This window comes from Ceratotherium simum, chromosome 7 (assembly GCF_057802395.1).
Source record: "Ceratotherium simum simum isolate JZ-2026a chromosome 7, ASM5780239v1, whole genome shotgun sequence".
NCBI classification, from domain to species: domain Eukaryota; kingdom Metazoa; phylum Chordata; class Mammalia; order Perissodactyla; family Rhinocerotidae; genus Ceratotherium; species Ceratotherium simum.
Window position 1 is genome coordinate 25,394,440 of NC_141906.1, and position 22,967 is coordinate 25,417,406.

A 22,967-nucleotide genomic window follows, 5' to 3' on the forward strand; every position below is an offset into this window, starting at 1 on the left:
TATTCCTTAAAAGGTTAGATCTCATGTTAAGTGTCCTCACCACAATTTTTTTTTTCTGAGATTGATTATAATATATATATATTATATATACCTACATATAATCATGTAGGTATACACACACACACGTTCCTGAGCCAAGTTCTATCTTTTTCATTCCATTGGTCAAGTTATTACCCTTCTATATGTTGATGTGGGCTCTGGGCACCAGGCTGCCCGAGGTTATAATACATACTTCTCTAAGAAAATCTGTACCTTTGCTATCCTGGTAACTATATTCCTCATCCTGAATTTGAAACTGGGTAAAAAAGAAAAGAAGACAAAAGTGCATAAGAATTTATATATACTGTATACTCAAGTGTTTTACCACAAGGAAAAGGCCTGAACACTATAATGGTGTCCCTTTTAAGAATCGGTGTCCCTAGACATGGCTTCCTCTTCTGGACAGATTTTGGACTTTCATAGTTTAGCACTTTTGCGACCCATTTCCAATAAAGGGCCTTAAAAACAGGCCCAGCCTTGGCATAAAAAGTTCTATAGAAGAAGATTGGAATTGGAGTGGTCTTGACAGCAGAGTCTGGAACCTTGAGAAATGAAACTTCAGTAGAATCAATTACCGTATCTGTCACATAGGACATTGATGCAGCTTATACTTTTCGGTAATCATGAGAGAAAATATTTATTATATCGTACAGGATACTTAAATAGCTACTTTACATTGAGTGGCATTTAGTTTCACACAACAATCTAAGTGTTGGGTGCAGTTTTAAGTCCTAATTTGTATTTTAGGAAAAAGAAACCCAGAATTTATTCATCATTACACATCTTGTAAAAGAAGAGACAGGATTTGAACTCAAACACTCTGTACATAAAATCTTCACTCTGGGTACACATGTTGCTTATATTTTCCTTTCCTTGACTCCCTGATGAACCCGGTGTATCCTGGGCAACAAATTGACATACCCTCAAAGACTCCTTAGTTTTTGGTGGTGAGTATGAGATTATTATGGACTGTTCTAGATAACATGGATGGTGGCAGACAGGCTTTGCCATGTCTCTTCAGATCAATGATAAAGGAAAATATGGAGAAATGGGAGGGCAAACATGTTATATCAATACTGCTCTGTCTTTAAGAAGGATTAGACGTCTTTCTTTGAGAATACAAAAAGAGATAAATGATAAACAAGCATCTCTCTTAACTGTAACTAGATACACTGTACATCCCAAGGATTAGTAAAAGTTCTAAAGTAAAAAAGGAGACAACAAGGAAGAGATGGTATGAATGGTGCAGATGAGCTCATATATAGAGATGAAACCCAGGACAAGGAGCACTACAAGAAGGGGATGATGGAAAAAGAAGATCCAGGAGCTCAGTGGGCACAGAGTTATGGGGGCTGGACATTTCCATGAATTGAAATATGGATAGGCTGTCTTTGAAAAGTGACATTTAGAGAACTTGTAAATGAGTGACTTTGAAAATTGACTTTGAAAATTCAGACAGCGCTGGCTTCATAGTTTAGGAAAACTCCAACACAATGGGGAGGAACAGCCATGGAAAAATTCAAGACCCTGGGATCAGGTGTTGAAGAGTCCTCAAAGGCCTTGGACTCATATTCCTTCTGTAACTCTAAAACCCAGTAGCTGTATTGTGGTCTGTACCTGAAGTAAACATTTGGATGGTTTACTTTTTGGTCGAAAACAAACCAAGAACACTTTTTTCTATTGAGGTTACTTGTTTTACTGTATACACCAGGATCAGGCAATCTCCTACTTCCCAGTAATATTTCTCGAAGTAGAAACTTTGGTGGTCAAAGACATCAAAAGCAGAAAAATCACATGGAGATATATTCCTAAACATAAAATGGTGCAAAACACTCATTTGTCTCTGATCTGCAGATACAACAGTATTCAAAACGATATTGACTGGATTCAGCATCACACCCACTGTAGGAAAAATTATAGGATCAGGTGAGGGACATAGAATGGGAGTGTCTTGTGACATTGTCAGGAGGAATATTGGGAATTGACTGGGAGGAATTTGTGTTGATGGGTCAGAGATGAGTAGGACACTTATGAACTGTTGCATGTATGCAGGTTTGGGGAAAGACACATGAAGCTAGGATCATGGAAACTAGTAGTAACCACAACTTCTGAAAAGGGATCAGAACAGGGATATTTGAAGACCCTGTAGCTTCTTCCATCCCAGTAGCATTGGATCTCCATGAGCTCTGACATGACAAAAGTTGCAAGGACGATGTTAGAAGCAAAGGAGTAAACACTGCTACTTAGCTTCTCTCTAGAGTGGGGACGGGGTAGAGGAGCCCTGTGAGGCTATGAACTGCTGCATGAGAAGACAAAGCAGACACCTGGCCTTTCCTCTTATATCTGATCTCATCTTCAGCACAGGATCTCTCTTTCCTTGTCAGGCCTACCTCTTCTCTTTTACCCTCATCGAGAAACAACGTCCACTGCCCCATTTTGCCCAGAAACTACAACAATCTGACATGCACACCCTTCCCCTGGCTCTCCTCACCTTTAAACACTTGAAGCATCTCGCTCAGATCTGGAGCTCCCAATGCATGCTTCAGTTTCTTGGAAACAATTTTTGGCTTTTTGAAGGCCCAGGTCTCACTCCTAGAGAGAACAAATCACAGAACTGTGATAGTCCCACATTTCTGACCTTGTGTCTCTCCAAGACCCTTGTCTCCCTCACCTATCACTCCCTTGATGCACTTAAATCCTCTTCACTGAAGAGCTTGAAGAGGGTAGAGAGGAGAGCTCTGACAGTGCAACCAGAAGAAATATGCTCCTCATGTATACCTTCCCATTTACTCTCTGTGATCTTGGGAAGGTCTTCACCTCAAAGAAACTCATGTTGTTCCTTCTAAAATGGAAAAATTAACCTCATACTCTCTACCTATTAAAAACAAAATAAAATTAGATAAAATAATGGTGCCTTTAAAAGTTATTTTATGACTCTAAAAAAATATTTGATACATGGAGAAGTCACTGCCACCTCAGGGGTTCCACCAGGAGGAGGCCAGAGATGTGAGGTCCCAGATGGTGAGTAGAGAGGCTCCAGAACCTGGCCACTGAGGGGTTTAGGTTATCAAGTGTGGGGCTCCTGTGTTGAAAGTCTGAAGGGTCTCCTGAGGCTGTTATCCCAGTACAGATGCCCAGATATGAACATTTGAGGTCACATTCTCAGGGGATATGTTACAAATATTTGGAAAAGAAGTTATGACAACCAAACTAATAATGGTCTGAATTTCATGTTTGTGAAGATCTTGATGCTGCCAGGTGGGTAGTCAACTTTAGACACAAGAAAACCATTCTTGCTGTGAGATGCTAAGATGTGTAAGCAAGGAGAGATTAAGTATTGGCGCCAGGATAAGAGCCACTATTCCCTAAGACTTGAGTCTATTTTTTTGGAAATCCAAAGAAAACCACCTTCAAAGACCTTATTTTCTATTCTCAGAAGGAAAAGTAAATGTAAAGGAGCCATCCTTGTGTAAAACGTGGGAGAATGGCGGATAATGAGGACAGGATCATCCCTGCAATAAGAGATGTACCTAAGAAATATGGAAACAAGAGCTGAGGCAGAGACTGAGGTTTGGCTAAAATGAGGGAAGTCATGGAGTCCTGATACAGCAACCTCTCATTTCTAATGCTTCTCTTGGCCCTAATTCTGTGACCTCCCACCACCCAAATTCCCTACCATTGACAAGTTTCATCTGTGATTAGCAATTTGAAACAATGTAATATTCAACTGTTCCAGCTCTGTGATTTCTGATTGATCTCAAGATGACACTCGTGGATGCAATTCTGTCTTCACAGAAAAATGGACAATACCTGGTCTCGCACACATACCTTCTTACAACGTTAATCATATCCTGGGGAGAAGAGAAAAAACATGAGTCAAGGATAGAATTGCTAGATTTACAAAAAAAAAAAAAAAAAAAAAAAAAAGGCTAGTTAAATTTTTAATTTTGGATAAATAACAAATTATTTTTAGTGTAAGCACAACCCCTGCAATATTTAACATATGCTTCTACTAAAAAATGGTGTGTGGTGTATCTAAAATTCAAATTTAAGTACACATCCCATATTTTTTCTGACAATCATTGAAGGAGTGATAAGGTCTCCTACCTTACAAAGTTTTACCCACCTTCCTCCTCACATACCTAGCGCTCTTTGATATAGTGTGAATAAATAGATGGTCAGAATATTGAGGAAAAAATGTAGAGATGAGACCCTGACCAACCATCTTTGAGGACTCATTTGTGGAGGTTAGAAAGATACTTCACGTGTCTGGAGATGGTACATATTTTAAAGGACAAGAAGAGGCCTACTACTGTTTTAAGTACATTTATGAGAAGGCATCATTAATTCATTATGCTTTTATTTATTCCAGAGACAAACAAAGGTGAAATCTACTATTTGCCAGACATTATTCCAGGCTCTGAGGAATCAAAGATGAATAATTCATAACAGTCCTCAAGAAGTGTACGTTCTTTTGCTGCAGGTACAAGCAAACAAATACTTCGAGTAAATGTTTCTCTGGCTTCCCTCTACTTACTCTATATACCACCTACACACTACCTATAGGTGATCTCATCAATTTTTAAGTATGAAATAAGCAACAGGAACCAGCACCAAAGAAAGTCTAAAACGTAACACAACTATTTCCCAACTATTCACATGCTGTTGTTCAGAATGTTACTATTAGCCCCCCATCACTGCCTTAGAAATTATACTATCTTACCCTGAATTTCAGTATTGTATTAAGCAGTCCAGTCCATATCCTCAACTAATTTAGATCTTTTCCCCATTATGTCCATTATTTGCTTTATTTTTTTCAACAGAATTATACCAATATATTTATCTTATTTTATTTATTTATTTTTTTGTGAGGAAGATCAGCCCTGAGCTAACATCCATGCTAATCCTCCTCTTTTTTTTTGCCGAGGAAGACTGTCTCTGAGCTATCACTTATTGCCAATCCTCCTCCTTTTTTTTCCCCAAAGCCCCAGTAGATAGTTGTATGTCATAGTCGCACATCCTTCTATTCACTGTATGTGGGACGCGGCCTCAGCGTGGCCAGAGAAGCAGTGCGTCAGTGCACGCCCAGGATCCGAACTGGGCTGCCAGTAGCGGAGCGCGCGCACTTAACCGCTAAGCCACGGGGTCGGCCCTGTACCAATGTATTTAGTTTCCCACTCTCCAGCCTAATGTGTTTTATAGCAAAGACTTGACCACAAGTTGGTTCTACCTCTTCAGGAAAAGTCTTACTTTATATAATAGACTTTTTTGTTTTTATTGTGTATGACAAAAACCCAACTAAAACTGACTTAAATTTAAAAGAAAGAAGAAGAAATTAAGGAGGCAGGTAGAACTTTGGTCACAACTATGTTTTTAAGTAAAACTCTTGTCATCAGCATCTGTTCTTTCTTCTCAAAATTTTATTTTCTACCTGCTATGTTGACTTTCTTTTCAGACTCTATATGGCGTCAACTTGAATGTCTTGGTTTAATTGAAAATCTCTGATATATTACCTGGTTGAAAAGAGAATTTCTCTTTCTAGTCATGACAGTAAAATTCTAAAGCATAGAAATCACTGACCTGAATTGAGTCAATGATTAAAATAATTACTGCATCATTGGTAAATATATAGGAACCAGATATGCTTATTTATCTAGAATTGAGAGACAAATACATCCTAGATGCTACTGATTTTATCAACCCTAACCAACTACATGAACTAAGAGTAGAGAGGGCTCTACAAAGGGTAATCCAAGAGGTTGTTACAAAAAAAAAAGGTATTTGATTTGAGGTTGGACAGACAAACAAGGGTCCCATGCAGTTCATCCCACAGGTGAATTCCACCTCCACACCATTTTCACCAAGTCATTTCCAAAATATGGCCAAATATATTACAATAGTTACAAGAATATTAAAAATGGGTAACATATCATATATAAATTATTACTTAAAATCAGTAAAAGATCTAAACTTAAGATCTAAACCTGTAAAAGTGTTAGAAGAGAATATAGTAAAAACTCTTCATGAAATTTGATTTGTTAATAATTTCTTGGATATGACACAAAAAGCACAGGCAATAAAAAAATAGATAAATAGACTTCACAAATGTAAAAACTTGTGTGCATCAAAGGACACTCTGAAGAGAGTGAAGAGACAGTGCACAGAAAGGGAGAAAATATTTGCAAATCGTATAACCGGGAAGGTATTAATGCACAGAATATACAAAGAACTCCTCCAACTCAACAACAAAAAAAACCCACTCAATTCAAAACATGGGGAAAATATTTAAATAGACATTTCTCAAAAAGATGTACAAATGGCCAATAAACACATGAAAAGATGCTCAACATTATTGGGCATTAGGGAAACGCAAATCAAAATCACAATTAGATACTACTTAACACTCTTTAGGATGGCAAAAAATTCATAAAAATTAATAGATATTGGTGAGGATATGCAGAAACTGGAATTCTTGTACATAGCTAGTATGAATGTAAAATGATGCAGCCACTATGGAAAAAAGTTTGGTGGTTCCTCAGAAAGCTAAACACTTACTATTATGATTCATCAATTCCATTTTGAAGTATATACACAAAGGAATTGAAAGCAAGGACTCAAACAGATATTTTTAGGCCAATGTTCACTGCAGCATTATTCACAATAGCCAAAAGGCAGAAACAACACATGTCCATCAACAGATGAAGAGAGAAACAAAATGTGGTGTATACACACAATAACATATTATTCAGCCATAAAAAGGAATGAAGCTCTGCTGCGTGGTACAACATGGATGAAGCTTAAAAATATTGTGCTAAATGAAAAAGACCAGACACAAAAGGATCAATATTGTGTGATTCCACTTATAGAAGTACCTAGAATAGAGAAATTCATATAGGCAGAAAGATTAGCGGTTATTAGGGACTAGGGTGAGGGGGAATGGAGAATGGGGAGTTACTACGTACTGGTTACAGAGTTTCTGTTTGGGTTGATGAAAAATTTTAGAAATAAGTAGTGGCGATTTTTGCACAACACTGTAAATGTAATTAATGTCCCTGAAGTATATACTTTAAAATAGTGAAAATGACAAATTTTAAGCAATATGTTTACCACAATTGTTTTAAAAATTTAGTAATGTAATATACCAAATACTATTGAATTTTATCCTTTAAATGAATTAATTCTATAATATGTGAATTATATCCCAATAAAGCTGCTAAAAGAAATGAATGACAGCTACTTTCTAGAGTAGAAGATCTAAACTCTCATCTACTATTCAAATTTACTTTCAAGGCCACAATTTCTGTCATTTTCATCCTTATCAGTCTAACAATAGCTTCTCATGGTCTAGCAACCAATGTATATATGATAAAATGATCCATTCCAGACATTGCCAAAAAATAATCCAGATAACATAGAAATTGTTATCTGAACTCCTGGTTGGCAAAGTTGTGGAGGGTAAACACCACGAGGCTGTCATACATTACAACAATTTGAAGAACAGCCAAAACTCAAAAAGTTTCTTGATTGGCCCACCTGGCTGCCCCAGATCTATTCTTGTCAGTAGTGGTGCATGGCCTCATGCAAGAGGAATTCGTAGAAAATGTCCAATATGTGACTGTAGTTTTCCAGTACGTACAGTCTTGCAGGTTGCATGTTAAAGTCTGTTATTGCCTTAGGAATGGAAAAATCACGAGAATCATTTCCCAGGATTGTGATTTATCTTTCCCAACTACTTCCTAAAATGTTGTGTCATTTTGCTTTATTTTTATGGCCAATTACATGACCTAGTAACAAAAACTGGAGATCTCTTCCAGTCTAACAGATTCGTTTAGCTTATTTGTTAGCATGTGGACATTATCCTAGAGTGAATCCAAAACAGGATATCAGCCCCTTTCCCTAATCTGCATTCCAGTGAACAGACTTTAATAGTGATATCCTTGTGCCCTATCTCAGGTAGGAAGTTTACTCCCTGACCTTTCTCTGACTGCTGTCTCAGTCTCTGGCTCTTCACTAGTCCCAGGCATAACTCATACTGTGGTTTCATCCTCTCTGACTTTGCTGGCACTAACTTGACCTGAGAACAGAGAAGCTAGACTTGGTTCCAAAATGAAAGAGCCTGTCTTAGCAACTTGAACTGAAATTTCTCAGCCCTATGATAGGTCATTTCTAAAGGCCAAACAAGATAGTCACATACAAAGTCAATAGTCGCACTATACAATAAGTGGTTGTGTAAGAGCCGCCTCACTTCCATCTTCCATTTGCAGCCCAACAAATACAGGGAATCATTTACAAATTACTCAGCATTGTGTTTATTTCAAATGACAATATACAAAATCAAACAGGCTTGATTAGAAAAAGATAGAATTAGATTGTGCCAAAACAAATAAATGAAATATCCAGTAATCTATCTGGCTTCAGAAATAACTGATCTGATGAACTCAAATGATCACATTGGTGCTCTGTCTCTGGGCTTATACTTTTTCTGAGTTAGTGTCATTACCAAGTTTCACCTGGTTATCCCTGGACAACTGAGTATTACCTCTGGCTATCTACTTTTGAATGGGAAAAACATCATATTCATAAACATGAAATAGAGAAAGATGAAAAGCATAAAATAAGAATTTATTAGATCAGATAAGAAAAAAACTGAAAGATAAAAGAAAAAAATGTGGCAAATAAAAGAAATTAAAATGTCCACATTGGAAAATAAGTAAAACTGGATTTATTTACAGATGACATGATTCAGTACGTAGAAAATCTCAAGGAATACACACACACACACACACACACACACACACACACACTCCTAAAACCAGCAAAAGAGTTCAGGAATATTGTGAGATACAAGATCAACATAAAAATCTACTGTATTTTTGATTATGAGTAATGAAAAATCCAATAAGAAATTAAGACATTTATTTACAATAGAAACAAAATGAATCAACTCAAAAATTGAAGAAAATAAGTAAAAGACTTCTGTGCTGGAATCTACAAAATACTGCTGATGGAGTTTAAAGAAAATCTAAATAAATGGAGAGATTTTATATTGTTAAGATGGCAATACTCCTCAAATTGTTCTTTAAATTCCATACAATGCCTATCAAAATCCCAGCAAGCTTTTTAATAAAAATTAACAAGATATCTCAAAATTTTCATGGAAAATTCAGAGGACGCAGGGTGGAGTTTCCCAACTTTGGCACTTCTGGTATTCTGACCTGGATAATTCTTTGTCATGGAGTCAGCCCTGTGCATTGTAGGAGAATTAGCAGCATCTCTGGCTTCTACCCACTAGATGCTAGTAGCATCCTCCAAATGTTCCCTGGGGTAGGAGTGGTTAAAATTGTCCCCATAGAGAACAACTGACTTAGAATAGAATTGTTTTGAAATAGAATTGAATAGAATTGCTTCAAATTTTTTTCAAATAATTTTGCAAAAGAAGAACAAAATTGGAAGACTTAGGCCACCCAACTTCAAAGTTTTTTATGAAGCCACGGTAATCAAAAGCTCAGAGTATTAGTGCAAGAATAGATATATACATGCATGTAACAGATTGATAATCCAGAAATAATTCCTTACATTTAGAGCAAACTGATTTTTGACAAAGGTGCCAAAATAATTCAGTGGAGGAAGGGAGAGTCTTTTCAGCAAATGTGGAACTGAATTTGTTCATATTTTAACAGCTCAATATATTTACTAAAAATCCTTGATCCACTTAACATGGATTCATTTTATAATATGTAAATTATACCTCAAGAAATATGTTTTTTTTAAGGCAGAGGTAAATACCCAGCAGATGAAAATTATTACCCAGTATTGCAACAAAAGTTAAGTAAAAGAGATTCTTGTTCAGCTAGTAAAGGAGAATGGCAAGAAGTCAAGCAGAAAAAATTTGAAATTTCCTGAATTTCCCAACACACTTCACAGCTTAAGATCACAGTCACACTGCTAATACCACAGGAAAATAATTTAACATTCATACTAGGTACAATTCCTCCATCAAGTCTCTATAGATTTGCCCCCACATCCTTCCCCAGGTAACACAAACACACACACACACACACATATACACAGAAACACACACATGTAATCATACATGCAAACCCCTCACTCAGTTGTAGTGTTACATTTGTCACTCCTCAACAATAAAAAAATCAAACAAAAACATAGATTTGTGTTGTTTGCTTGTAACTAAGCTTAGTGAAGAGAGGCCTTACAAATGCTAGCTAATGGGAGACTATAAACAATCTTCTCTCCAAATTTTTCCATTGCCTTTTATAAATTAATAATAATGGGAATTTCCTTATCATTTGTACATTGAATTTTTCCTATGACTCTTGAAACGAATGACAGAGAGGGGCACTCAAGGGCGAAAGGAACCTTTTAATATCACCAGGAGGAAGAAAGTGCAGGGACACAGAAGGGAAAAAAAGTTAGTCTCCATGTTTTTCCCCAAATCTCATGTGTAGGAGCTCCATCCCAAGTCTTACCTTCTGTGTCTATTGATGATCCCCACATCTGATGCTCGAGATCTGAGATGAGCTCTCTCACTTACTGACTCTGCTGGACCAGCTAGTCTTTAGCCACTACCAAGTCATCTAGCACATTCACCTTGTCTTCCTCCAGCTTTTGCAGCTCCTTAGAGTCCAGGGTTTAATCTGCCCCACAATAATGACCCTCTTCCCACGCACTCTAGCTCCCTGCATTAGTTTCAAAGAAGTCATTTGGTAACAGAGGCCATCTTCGTAAAGCTACCCCTAGTCTCATCTCTTTTTCTCACAGTCAGTTTGTCTGAAAATCCTATAGCATTCTCTTCAAATTAGGTTCCATCCAATGGAGTCTTTCACCTAGATTCCAGGAATAGTTTCCCCAGTGGTCCCTGATACTTTCATTGGTCTCACACAGTCTGCTCTCATCGCTGTTCATGCCAACAGCCAGAATGATTTTTAGAAGTATACATCAATCTTGTCACTATTCTGCTCAAATGCATGTCATTCAGCCTGAGTCCATCTTTATCGTGGTCTAATCAGGATCACATTACACATCACCTCCTATGGCCTCATTCCTCTCAGCCCATCTCCTACTCTTCCCCAACCCACCCTGGTTGCTGTTATGTTCCTTAACCACTCTGGACAAAAATCAATCTTAGGGCCGGCTCCATGGCTTAGCTGTTAAGTGTGCGCGCTCTGCTACTGGCAGCCCGGGTTCGGATCCCGGGCGCGCACCAACGCACCGCTTCTCCGGCCATGCTGAGGCCGCGTCCCACATACAGCAACTAGAAGGATGTGCAGCTATGACATACAACTATCTACTGTGGCTTTGGGGGAAAAATAAATAAATAAAATTATTAAAAAAAAAAAATCCATCTTAAACACATCATTTCCTAGAAGACTCTGCTCAAAATCACCTTCCCACACTGACACCTAACCTGAAATCTATTTAAAATTGCAAAGCGCTTTGCCAGGGCACATAGATCTGGTGCCCCATTACAGCCCTTTTGGTTTATTGTTTCTGTTCTTTATTTGTTGTCCATTTGTACTGGAGTGAGTTTCATCTTTTTATGTACTACATTACTCTCTTATTCTTTGCTTACTTTCTCTCCTTTGACCCAGAATATAATCTTTTGTTGGCACTTAGCATTTGTTGTATGTTCGGTTGATGTTAACACACTTGTTTTTGTACCACAGCTGTTTGCTTTTGTTCTTGTGAATTTAATCCAAAATATTAAAAAATTTTAAAATTTGTTTCCTCCTGTTTATTGGGCCTTTTGTAGCCACTGAGAAGATAATTAATGTATACCATCTATGGATCTTGTCCAGGTGTAAGGCACAGATTCATGACCTCTGAAAAGTGGGAGGAAAAGAAAGTACACATCAAAATATTTGTAACATAGAGATTTAGGAACAAAGTATTCACAGGGGAGATTAAGAGGGAGTTCTTTCTGAGAAATGACCAACACCTTGTGTTAGCTCTCTGCAAGGGAAATTTGAGTAAGGAGTTGAGGTAATAAGCAACGGAAAGGTGAGTCTAAGATAATGAAGAACAAGTTCTAAAGTAAGATCTCTCCCCAGAAGGTCATGGAACACTACTGAAGTACGAGTAAGCCCTGACACTCAGTAGAGAACAAAGTTCCTGTGTCTGGAACTCCAGAGACAAGTGACCACACAGGAGCTGCAGACACGGGAAGCATCTGATCATCTAGTCCCTCTCATCAGGCTGTCCAAAGCGCTGGTAATTTATCAGGAAGGTTGTGGACAGCTTCATAGAAGTTATCAGGACTAGAGGAAGAATATGCGCTTCAAGAGGATCATATGCGGGCCGGCCCCGTGGCTTGGTGGTTAAGTGAGCACGCTCCACTGCTGGCGACCCGGGTTCAGATCCCGGGCTCGCACCGACGCACTGCTTCTCAGGCCATGCTGAGGCCGCGTCCCACATACAGCAACTAGAAGGATGTGCAGCTATGACACACAACTATCTACTGGGGCTTTGGGGGGAAAAATAAATAAATAAAAATCTTTAAAAAAAAAAAAAAAAAGAGGATCATATGCTTGGCAGAGCCCCTAATATCCTTTTCCCTCCAACATGAGTCCAGATAAGGGCTTTCATCTCTGCTGGCTCTCACCAGGAGCTTGAGCTTTTATGAAGAAGGAAAACAGGGCTCCATCTCAGAAGCTTTTCTAGAGGAAAGGAGGAGGGAATTTTCTGCTTCTGAGATAAAGAGTATTCTGGCTCACCTTCGTGGGGTAGAAAGTCAAAACTACAGAATAGAAAGAAGATGAGGGTAACAGCCTGGAGAAATAATGGTCCCTCCAAGAAACAAACTTTGCTTTTATAAACCTCTCTTTTTTAAAGTTCGCTCATCTCCCAGACTCTATGTCCCCTCTTCTGCTACCTTAGCAGCAAACCTACAAGACGAATCCTTTTGTTGTTTCAGAGCAACTTCAAAACCACAATTAAACTCACTCAGACACATTCAATCTGATCCTCCCAAAGACTGCTGCCCTTTGCCCTCACAAAGTACCTTACACACCTTCAGGAGAAGTGCAGGAGTCTTGACTTGGTGGAGATCAGGTGCAGATGTGGTCAGATTCACACAACAAACCACAGGACTGCTCTCCACAGAGGAGTTCCCCCACAGGAGCTGGGTGAGAAATGAAAGTTAAATTCTTAGAAGCAGAAATGAAACAAAGGAAGCAGAATAGAAACTGAGAAACAATAACAATGGGAGGCCACCAGGTAGGATACCAGAGGAGGGTGATGCTTCAGTATGTTCTAGGGTTTGCCCCAGCTAGTCACCCAATCTCTATATTCTTATTCCTCTCCCAGTTTACTCCAGGAATAATATTTGAATAAGAAGAATGTGAATTACAATGATACATTCTACAGCTTGCCTGAATACTCAGAATTTCAATTCAATCATATAATTATTAATTAAGCTTATCTTATATTCAGATCCTAAGTAAGTCACTAGGGATAAAATAATGATCCAGAAAGTCTTGGCACCTGACCTCTTGTAACACAGAGTGTGATGGGGAAGATAATCCGTTATTAAGCCCTGCAATTTTGAGCTGGCACAGTGAGTATTACTGGCTGTCATTGTGAATAGTAAAAGTAAAATGAATAAAAGATTCTTCAGTGTGAACCTGTTGAGAAAATATTTCCACAATGTTACTGAATCTTATAAGTCCATCAGTTAATTATGATTTTCTGCTCCTTATCCAGACAGGCCAGAATGGAAGGTTTCCAGAGACTAATTGTGGTAAGATTGTATCTGTGCCATGTTACCCAGCAACTAATAGGCAGATGAGAACATGGAGGTTTATAGATGGTGCTGTTCCAGTATAATCTTTCACTGAGTACTCACACCTCCAAAATTTGTCAACTTTTCCCCGCATCCTTTGGGAAACATTTGGTCCTTTCTACACCATCAATCAAAAGCAGAACTGAAACATTTTATATTTCCTACACATGCTTTCATGCCCTATTATCTCCTGTGTTCTTGTTCTGACTACGTGTTCCAAATATTGCAGCCACATAATGGTGGAAGCTCCATAACATGGGTCACTGACAGACAGGACTGAAGAGCACACCAATCCTCACATATTAACTGAAGTGAGACATGTAGGGAACTAAGAAATTGATGTTTTTCCAGTTAAAGCACAGATATTTTGATATTGTTTGTAACCCACAGAAGCGTAAGCTAATCTTGGCTTGTAAACTCTTTCTGACTCACTTATATCTATGATGCCGGAAGTGAAAATTATATAGACGTAATTCCTGATCCATATTTACAGTTTCAGTTTCTTGAGTAGGAATAAAATTTGTTTTAATGACCAATAAAGTCATGATGCTTTTCAAGTGCAATGAAATCCTCCACATTTTATAAAAATTGCATTTTTTTCCTTTATCATCTTTGTTATCACATAATACTGTCATTGAATATCGCTCCTTATCCGTACCTGCACCCAACAACAGTAAGTTGTCTGAAGGCAGAACAGGACCTTTTCTATGTTGTTGCTTCTTGTCTTAGATCTATTACAAAGTGTTGTATATAGGCAGTGATGTCTAAATAGAAAGACATGGAATTGTATAGCTATAGATATCATTTTAGTTACACTGAATATACTGATGATAATCATGGTTATGTTCTATTGTTGTTACAGTCAACATATTTGCTGTGATACATAAGGAAATTCTTGTATTAGTATTAACATTTATATGAACTCTCTTTACAAATTTTAACCAACAGTTTTTCATATCTTCTCTGGTTTTTTCCTAAGATTGACTCAGATACTTACCTCAATGCTTGTTGTTTCATCTATCTCCACTACCACACTGTAAGCACATTACTTCCTGTGCCCTGTGGTTTTTATAGATTATAAACAGTTAAAAATCGTGTGTCCAAAGTGCAAGATCTTTCATGAGACTCCTCTCCAACAGGAGAAGTAGGGACTGGAGGGAAACACAGGCCCTAAAGAGGATTTATTATTTCCTGAGCCCTAGAAACATAATAAGCTAGAACGTGGACCATAGCAATGTGGTTAGCTCTGGAGATGGACTTTGGGTGGTGGAAGAAGGAGCATATTTCCTTCTGGTTTTCTTTTGGCACACGTTTTCTTGTACCCTAACAAGCTCTTATTTCTTCCCTGGTTTGTCTCCACCTTAAATCTAATGTCTCGGAGGAGGTTCACGGGACATCAGTGGCACTCTCCCTGCCCTCTCATCCCCTCTTGGGCCTCTGATTCCCTCCTACATTTTCCAGATAAATTTTTTATAATCTCTTCCCAGAAAAGCGCAAAAACATCAAGTCCTCTGTAGTTGCAATATTCAAATTATAGATTGATCCAAGGCTTTACAGCCCAATGTTGCCCTATCTCAACCTACTCAGAAGTGCACAGTGTGTACAGGGGTTTGGCTTTTGGAAGAAGGAGTTCTTGGGGGCTAAAGAGAAGGAATCTAGATAAAAAGCCAGCTTTTACACCCCCTACTGCCAAATAGATCTCTTTCTTCACATTTCAGAAGCACTTGGACCTCATACAAACATCTCACCGAGTCTAGAGGAAACCCTTTAGTTCTCTTGGGCCCAGGACAGGAGGACAGATCAGAGAGTCAAAGGGAGAAAAAGGTACAGGCATAGCTTGCTTTATTGTGCTTCACAGTTATTTTATTTTTGACAAATTGAGGTTTCTGGGAACCCCACATCTAGCAAGTCTATTAGCACAATTTGTCCAATAGCATTTGCTCACTTTGTGTCGCTGTGTCACATTTTGTTAATTCTTATAATATTTTAAACTTTTTCATTACTGTTATATGTTTTATGGTGATCTGCGATCAGTGATCTTTTATAATACTATTGTAATTGTTCTGGGGCACAATGAACTGTGCTCAAATAAGACAGTGAACTTAATCGATAAATGTTGTCTATGTTCTGGCTGCTCCACCGATTGGCCATTCCTCCAACTCTCTCCCTCTCCTTGGGCCTCCCTATTCCCTGAGACACAACAATATTGCAATTAGGCCAATTAATATCCCTAACATGACCTCTAGGTGTTCAAGTGAAAGGAAGAGTTGCACATCTCTCACTTTAAATCAAAAGCTAGAAATGGTTAAACTTAGTAAGGAAGGCATGTCGAAAGCCAAGATATGCTGAAACCGGGGCCACTTGCAGCAAACAATTAGCCAGCTTGTAAATGCAAAGGAAAAGTTCTTGAACGAAATTAAATGTGCTATTCCATGAACATATGTATTATAAGAAAGTGAAACAGATTTATTGCTGATATGGAGAAAGTTTTAGTGGTCTCGGTAGAAGATCAAACCAGCCACAACATTTCCCTAAGCAAAGCCTAATCCAGAGCAAGGTCCTAACTCTCTTCAATTCTATGAAGGCTAAGAGAGGTGAGGAAGCTACACAAGACAAGTCTGAAGCTAGCAGAGGTTGATTCATGAGTTTGAAAGAAAGAAGCCATCTCCATAACATAAAAGCGCAAAGTGAAGCAGGAAGTGCTGATGTAGAAGCTGCAGCAAGTTATCCAGAAGATCTAGTTAAAATAATTAATGAAAGTAGCTACCCTAACAACAGATTTTAAATGTAGACAAAACAGCCTTATAGTGAAAGAAGATGCCAACAAGGACTTTCATAGCTAGAGAGGAGAAGTCAATGCCTGGCTTCAAAGCTTCAAAGAACAGATTGACTCTCTTGTTAGGGCCTAATGCAGCTGGTGACTTTAAGTTGAAGCCAATGCCCATTTACCATTTTGAAAATCCTAGATCCCTTAAGAATAATGCTAAATATACTCTGCCTATGAAAAACAAAGCCTGGATGACAGCACATCGTTTTACAACATGGTTTACTAAATATTTTAAGCCCACCATTGAGAACTACTCCTCAGAAAAAATGATTCCTTTCAAAATATTACTTATCATTGACAATGCACCTGATTACCCGAAAGCTCTGAGAGATGCACAATGAGATTAATGTTTTTTTGCCTCCTAACATAATGTCCATTCTGCAGCCCACAGATCAAGAGGTAATTTCAACTATCTAGCCTTATTATTTAAGAAATACATTTTGTAAGGTTCTAGCTGCCATAGATAGAAACCCTCAGATGGATCTGGGCAACGTAAATTGAAAACCTTCTGGAAAAGATTCAACATTCTAGATGCCATTAAGAACATTTGTGATTCATGGGAAGACATCAAAAAATCAACATTAACAGGAGTTTGGGAAACGTTGATTCCAACACTCATGGATGACTTTGAGGAGTTCAAGACTTCAGTGGAAGAAGTAACTGCAGACATGGTGGAAATAGCAAGAGTACTCAAATGAGAAATGGAGACTGAAGATGCAACAGAATTGCTGCAATCTCCTGATAAAACTTTAATGGATGAGGAGCTGCTTCTTAGGGATGAGCAAAGAAAGTGGCTCTTGAAATGGAATTCTCTTTAGGTGTAGATGCTGTGAAGATTGTTGAAATGACAACAAAATATTTAAAATATTACATAAACTGAGTTGATAAAGCAGCAGTAGTGTTCGAGAGGATTAACACCAATTTTGAAAGAAGTTCTACTGGTGGGTAAAATGTTATCAAACAGCATCACGTGTTACAGAGAAATTGTTCATGAAAGGAAGAGTAACAGATTTGGCAAATTTCATTATTGTCTCGTTTTAAGAAATTGCCACAGCCGCCCCAACCTTCAGCTACCACCACCCTGATTAGTCAGCAGCCATCAACATCGAGAAAAGACCCTCCATCAACAAAACTATTATGACACGCTGAAGGCTCAGATGCTGGTTAGAATTTTTTAGCAAAAAAAGTATTTTTTAATTAAGATATCTACATTATTTTTTTAGACATAGTGCTACTGCACACTTAATATACTAAAGCATAGTGTAAACATAACTTTTATATGCACCGGGAAACCAAAAAATTTGTGTCACTTGCTTTATTGTGATATTCATTTTATTGTAGTGGTCTGGAACCTATCCTGCAGTATCTCTGAAGTATGCCTATAAAAGGGTGGCTATGGAATTCATGGGAGGCATGGAAGGGACGAAGTATTAGAGAGAAGAGTGGGCCTTGCACAAGGGAGCTCATTTCCTTTGGTCCTCACAATCATTTCCCCTACCGCACCCTGAGATTGCCACATAAACACACTCATACACACGGCGCCCTCCACTCCCCTCCAGTTGTCAACAAGATTTATGGATAAAAAATAGACTGTACCAAATGTCGTGTCTACTGTATAGCTCTCCATTAACCACCATACTCCATACCATCTGCTTCTTCTTTCTGAAATGTAAGAATGAAAAATGGGACAATCACTTTGAAAGAAATCTGGAAGTTTATAATGACATAAAATACTCATTGACTCTAAAACCCAGTAAATCACCTTATAGTATTTACTCAAGAAAAATGATCTGTCTGTATTTCTAGAGGGCTGGATATGGGGATCCCACCAAGCCCTGCATGAACAAACACTGCAGAAACAATTCCCCTCCCTTCTCACTGGGGGAGGACAACAGGATTTCTTTCATTCCTGAGGACTGCCCTAGTCTGTCAGCTCAGTGGAAAGGGTGAGGCTGACCAAGACAAACAAAAGTTTGGCCTACAATATTGTTGAGAAATCCCACAAAATACTCTTGACTCTTCCTGTATTTCCATGAATAATAATTTTTTGAAGCTAGGCAAAGAAAAGGATTTGCAATGAAATAGAAATACTGCAAAAATAAAAAAGAATATTAAATCAACTTTTAATTAGTATATTCAGTGAAATAAGCTATTATAATAATAAGATAAGACAAGGCAGCTATGGAGACGATAAGAAAAAATGTTTTACAATGCTAAAATATTTATTTTAAAATTAGATAAAATTTTCTAAAATATCTTTGATTACTTAAGTACTTTATTCTATCTCTTTTTTTTTTCTCTTTTTTTTCCTCTTTTTTTTTTCCTCTTTTTTTTTTCTCTCTCTCTCTTTTTTTTTTTTGTGTGGAAGATCAGCCCTGAGCTAACATCTGCCAATCCTCCTCTTTTTTTGCTGAGGAAGACTGGCCCTGGGCTAACATCCATGCCCATCTTCCTCTACTATATGTGGGATGCCACCCAAGCATGGCTTGCCAAGCGGTGGGTCAGTGTACGCTTGGGATCTGAACCGGCGATCCCCGGGCTGCCGGAGCGGAGTGCGTGCACTTAACTGCTTGCGCGCCACAGTGCCGGCCCCATTATTCTATTTCTTAAAACAAAGCAAAGGTAATAATTTTGAAAGTAAACTAATATGTATTTTTTAAATAATTTATTTCAAGTTGCAGGTGAAGGAAACCAGAAAAACAATTAATAGACACTATTCTGGATCACTGCTGATGTGTTAAAAAATAGCAGCAGTAATTAAAAATATCCTATTGTTTAATTTTCACAATAACTCATCAGGTAATTTTCATTATGTGTTTTTTGCAAATGAGGAAGTGTATCTCATAGAATTGAATTTACTTGATAAGGGCCAGTATGTGACACCACCAGAATTATAATAAAAAGCTCCTTATGATACAGAAAGAGAAATACTGCATGATCTCACTTATATGTAGAATCTAAAATAGTCAAACTATGGAAATAGAGAGTAGGATGATTGTTGCCAGAGGCTGGGGGAGGAGGAAGTGAAGAGATGTTGGTCAAAAAGTACAAAATTTCAGTGATGCAAGGTGAATAAATTCTGGAGGTCTAACGTACAGCATAGTGCTAAGGTCTGAAGGCTTGTGTCTCCCCCCTTCAAATTCATATCTTGAAAAGCTAATACCCAGTATGATGGTATTAGAAGGTGGAGACCTTTGGGAAGTGATATGTCATGATGGCAGAGTCCTCATGAATGGGATGCATGCCTTGATAAAAGAGACCCTAAGATATCCCTAGCTCCCTACACCATGTGAGGACACAGCGAGAAGTTGGGAGTCTACAATAGGGAAGATGGTCTTCAGCAGACTGGCACAATGATCTTAGACTTCCCAGCCTCCAGAATTGTGAGAAATACATTTCTGTTATTTATAAGCCACTTCTTCTGTGGTAGGTTGTTATAGTAGCCTGAACAGACAAAAATAGATGATGACTATAGTTAACAATTATGTATTCTATATCTGAAATTTGCTAAGAGGATACACCTAAGAATAAATCTTCTCACCACACACACACACACACATATACACTCATGAACATGTACACACACATACACACAAAGGAACTATGTAGAGGTGATGGGTATGTTAATTAGCTTGATTGTGGTGATCACTTTACAATGTATACATATATTTAAATATCAAGTTGTACACCTTAAATATTTACAATTTCTATATTTTTATATGTGAATGGTATCTCAAAGCTGTTAAGAAAACTAAAAACAAAAATATGGCTGTGAGATATATATGAGTATATATGTCTGTGTTTATTTATGTGTGTGTGTATCAAAAGGAGAACTGTAGTAGTCTTGACAGTGGTGTCAAGGACCTGAAAAATTGGAGAAATTGGGAAAATTGTACAAAGCATGTCTTTGTATTATTTCTTACAACTGTTTGTGAATCTACAGTTATCTCTTTTTTTTGTTAAAAAGTTGCCAATTTTATAAAGCTTTCTCTAGGGTACAAATGTTCCTTTGACTGTGCATCCTCCGTTAAGCTCTTATTCTAGGCGGCAGACACGACCCAGGAGAAGCATGAGGGAGTTTGGTATATTCAGATATCTGTTAGGGTTTCCGGAGGACTGGGCATGGAGCTCAAGGGAGATGAGTGAAGAGAGGAGAGATTGCAGAACTGGGCAGGAGTCCTATCCACTTTATATAGGCAAAGAGGGCATAGAAATTTCTCTAGAGAATCACAAACACCACTATGTATTTACACGTACAAGAAGCAAATGTTATCAGCTTTCCCGGATCCCTCTAGCTTGAAGATCATCAAGTCTCCTCATTTCCTTCTCTCTCTTGAAGGAGAGCTGGTACTGATGTCCTCTGCTGTCCCTGATTACAGATGTGACCCAGAGGCTGGCCTGTCAAAAGGAGTATTGGAAACATAATTTCATAATTTTGCGCATCCTATTATTGTTTTGCTCCCATGAAGTTTTCTGCTTCTTCCTGAGAGTGAGTCATTTTTATAATATCCTAATTAGTAACATAGATTCTAAAAATTATTAGCTAGAATTCTATAGCAATTTTTAAGTTGTTTAGTTGTCAGTAATAGAACACTTATGAGCCATTGGCCTTGTTTAGATTTGTGTAAAATAATCACGTTCTCCTTTTCCTGTCATTTATTTTAGTATTTTTATTTGTTCTTTCATTATTTCAAAGAATAAGTCTCCCCTGCCTGAAAGGAGACAGCAGTTTGGAGGCAGGGAGAGGCTGGGATCGTTCCCCAAATCTGAAATCTTTGGCTGGGCTTTACCGAAGACCACATGCTGCTGCAGTTGCCTCTACCTGTGATACCAGCTAGTGGTCCTTTGAGAGTTAATGACTCAGAAGGGAAGGAGCAGGCTCAAGGCAGGGGTGAAACTGCAAATACACAACACTGCAGCTGCAACAAACACAACACAGCCTTGACATTTTCAGATTTCAAGCCCCATAGCTATAGTACCACCCCATCAAACAGTGACGGAGACTGAGATATCTCTGTTGTCATCAGAGCAAAGTGGCATGAGTCACTTAATGAACAGGAAGGTCTGAGGTCTTTGAGAACACCTGTGAAGGCACAGATGCCACTTTTAACACATCAGTTTACTTTAGCTTTCCTACAATACATTAAACATCAAAAATAAACTCACGACCCACATTAAATATACACTAAAATTTATGATTTTTTTAAAGAGGACCACTTGGCATAATAGCATGTTTAGGAGAAATATAATTACCATTTATTCATCTATTAGGGAATCTTTACCCCATAACATGAAAATAATAAGAGCTATGTTATTAAGTCTCCAATATTCTCAGTATTAACTGAAAACACTTAGTATCTATGATGATTAATTTTATGCGTAAAATTGGCTAGGCTCCAGTACCTAGATATTTGGCCAAACACTAGTATAAATGTTGCTGTAAAGGTATTTTCTAGATGAGATTAAATATTTAGACCAGTAGTCTGAATAAAGCAGATTGTCCAGTCAATTGAAGGCCTTAAAAGAAACAAGACAGTAGACCTCCCCCCTAAAAAAGAAATTCTGTCTCCTGACAGCTTTAGAACTTGGGCTGCAACATCAACTGTTCTCTGGGTCTCCAGCCTGCTAAACTGCCCTGCAGATTTTGGACTTGTCACTCTCCACAACTTCGTGAGTGAATTCCTTAAGATCTATCTATCTATCACCCTATGTCTCTATCTACACATATATCCTATTCGTTCTGTTTATCTAGACAACTCTGACTATTACGTGGTCTAGGAAGGTACCTGTACTGTCTTCGTGGCAAAGCAACATTGAGGTGAAAAACAATTGCCTCACTTCCCACGTGAAGGAGACAAATGAGAGTTAGTTGAGCTGGAAAAGTACTTAGCACAGCAGAAGGGAGTATGAGCCATGGGTGCAGCTGTTAAGAACAGACCCAGGTTTGGACAGTATGGAGAGATTACGAGTCAGGATGAAGAGCTTGCACAGCATCATCGTCATGTAAAATGGAAGGTCATTGGAATCCCATATTAATGATCACAGGTTATGTGTTTATTCCAACAAAGAACTCAGGTCCCCAAATGGGGAAACTTCTGATCACCACCTGGTGATGGATCTAGATACCTCTACCTGCACATTGTCCATTCATGATCCTGCAGGTTGAAGGTTCCTTATTCCCTGAGATTCTCCTGAGACCACTCAAACTTTCCACTGTGGATGCACATCTGCCTCATTAATGACCCAGCACAGTCCTGAGGACCCAGAAATACAAGACAAAGTGATTGCTACTCAGAGGTTCAG

The 22,967-nt window shown here is 38.2% G+C and overlaps 1 pseudogene; it reads right to left on the minus strand.

Moving 5' to 3' along the window:
• Positions 1-1,239: 1,239 nt before the first annotated feature.
• Positions 1,240-10,952, minus strand: LOC147916601 (E3 ubiquitin-protein ligase TRIM22-like; annotated as a pseudogene).
• Positions 10,953-22,967: the final 12,015 nt, after the last annotated feature.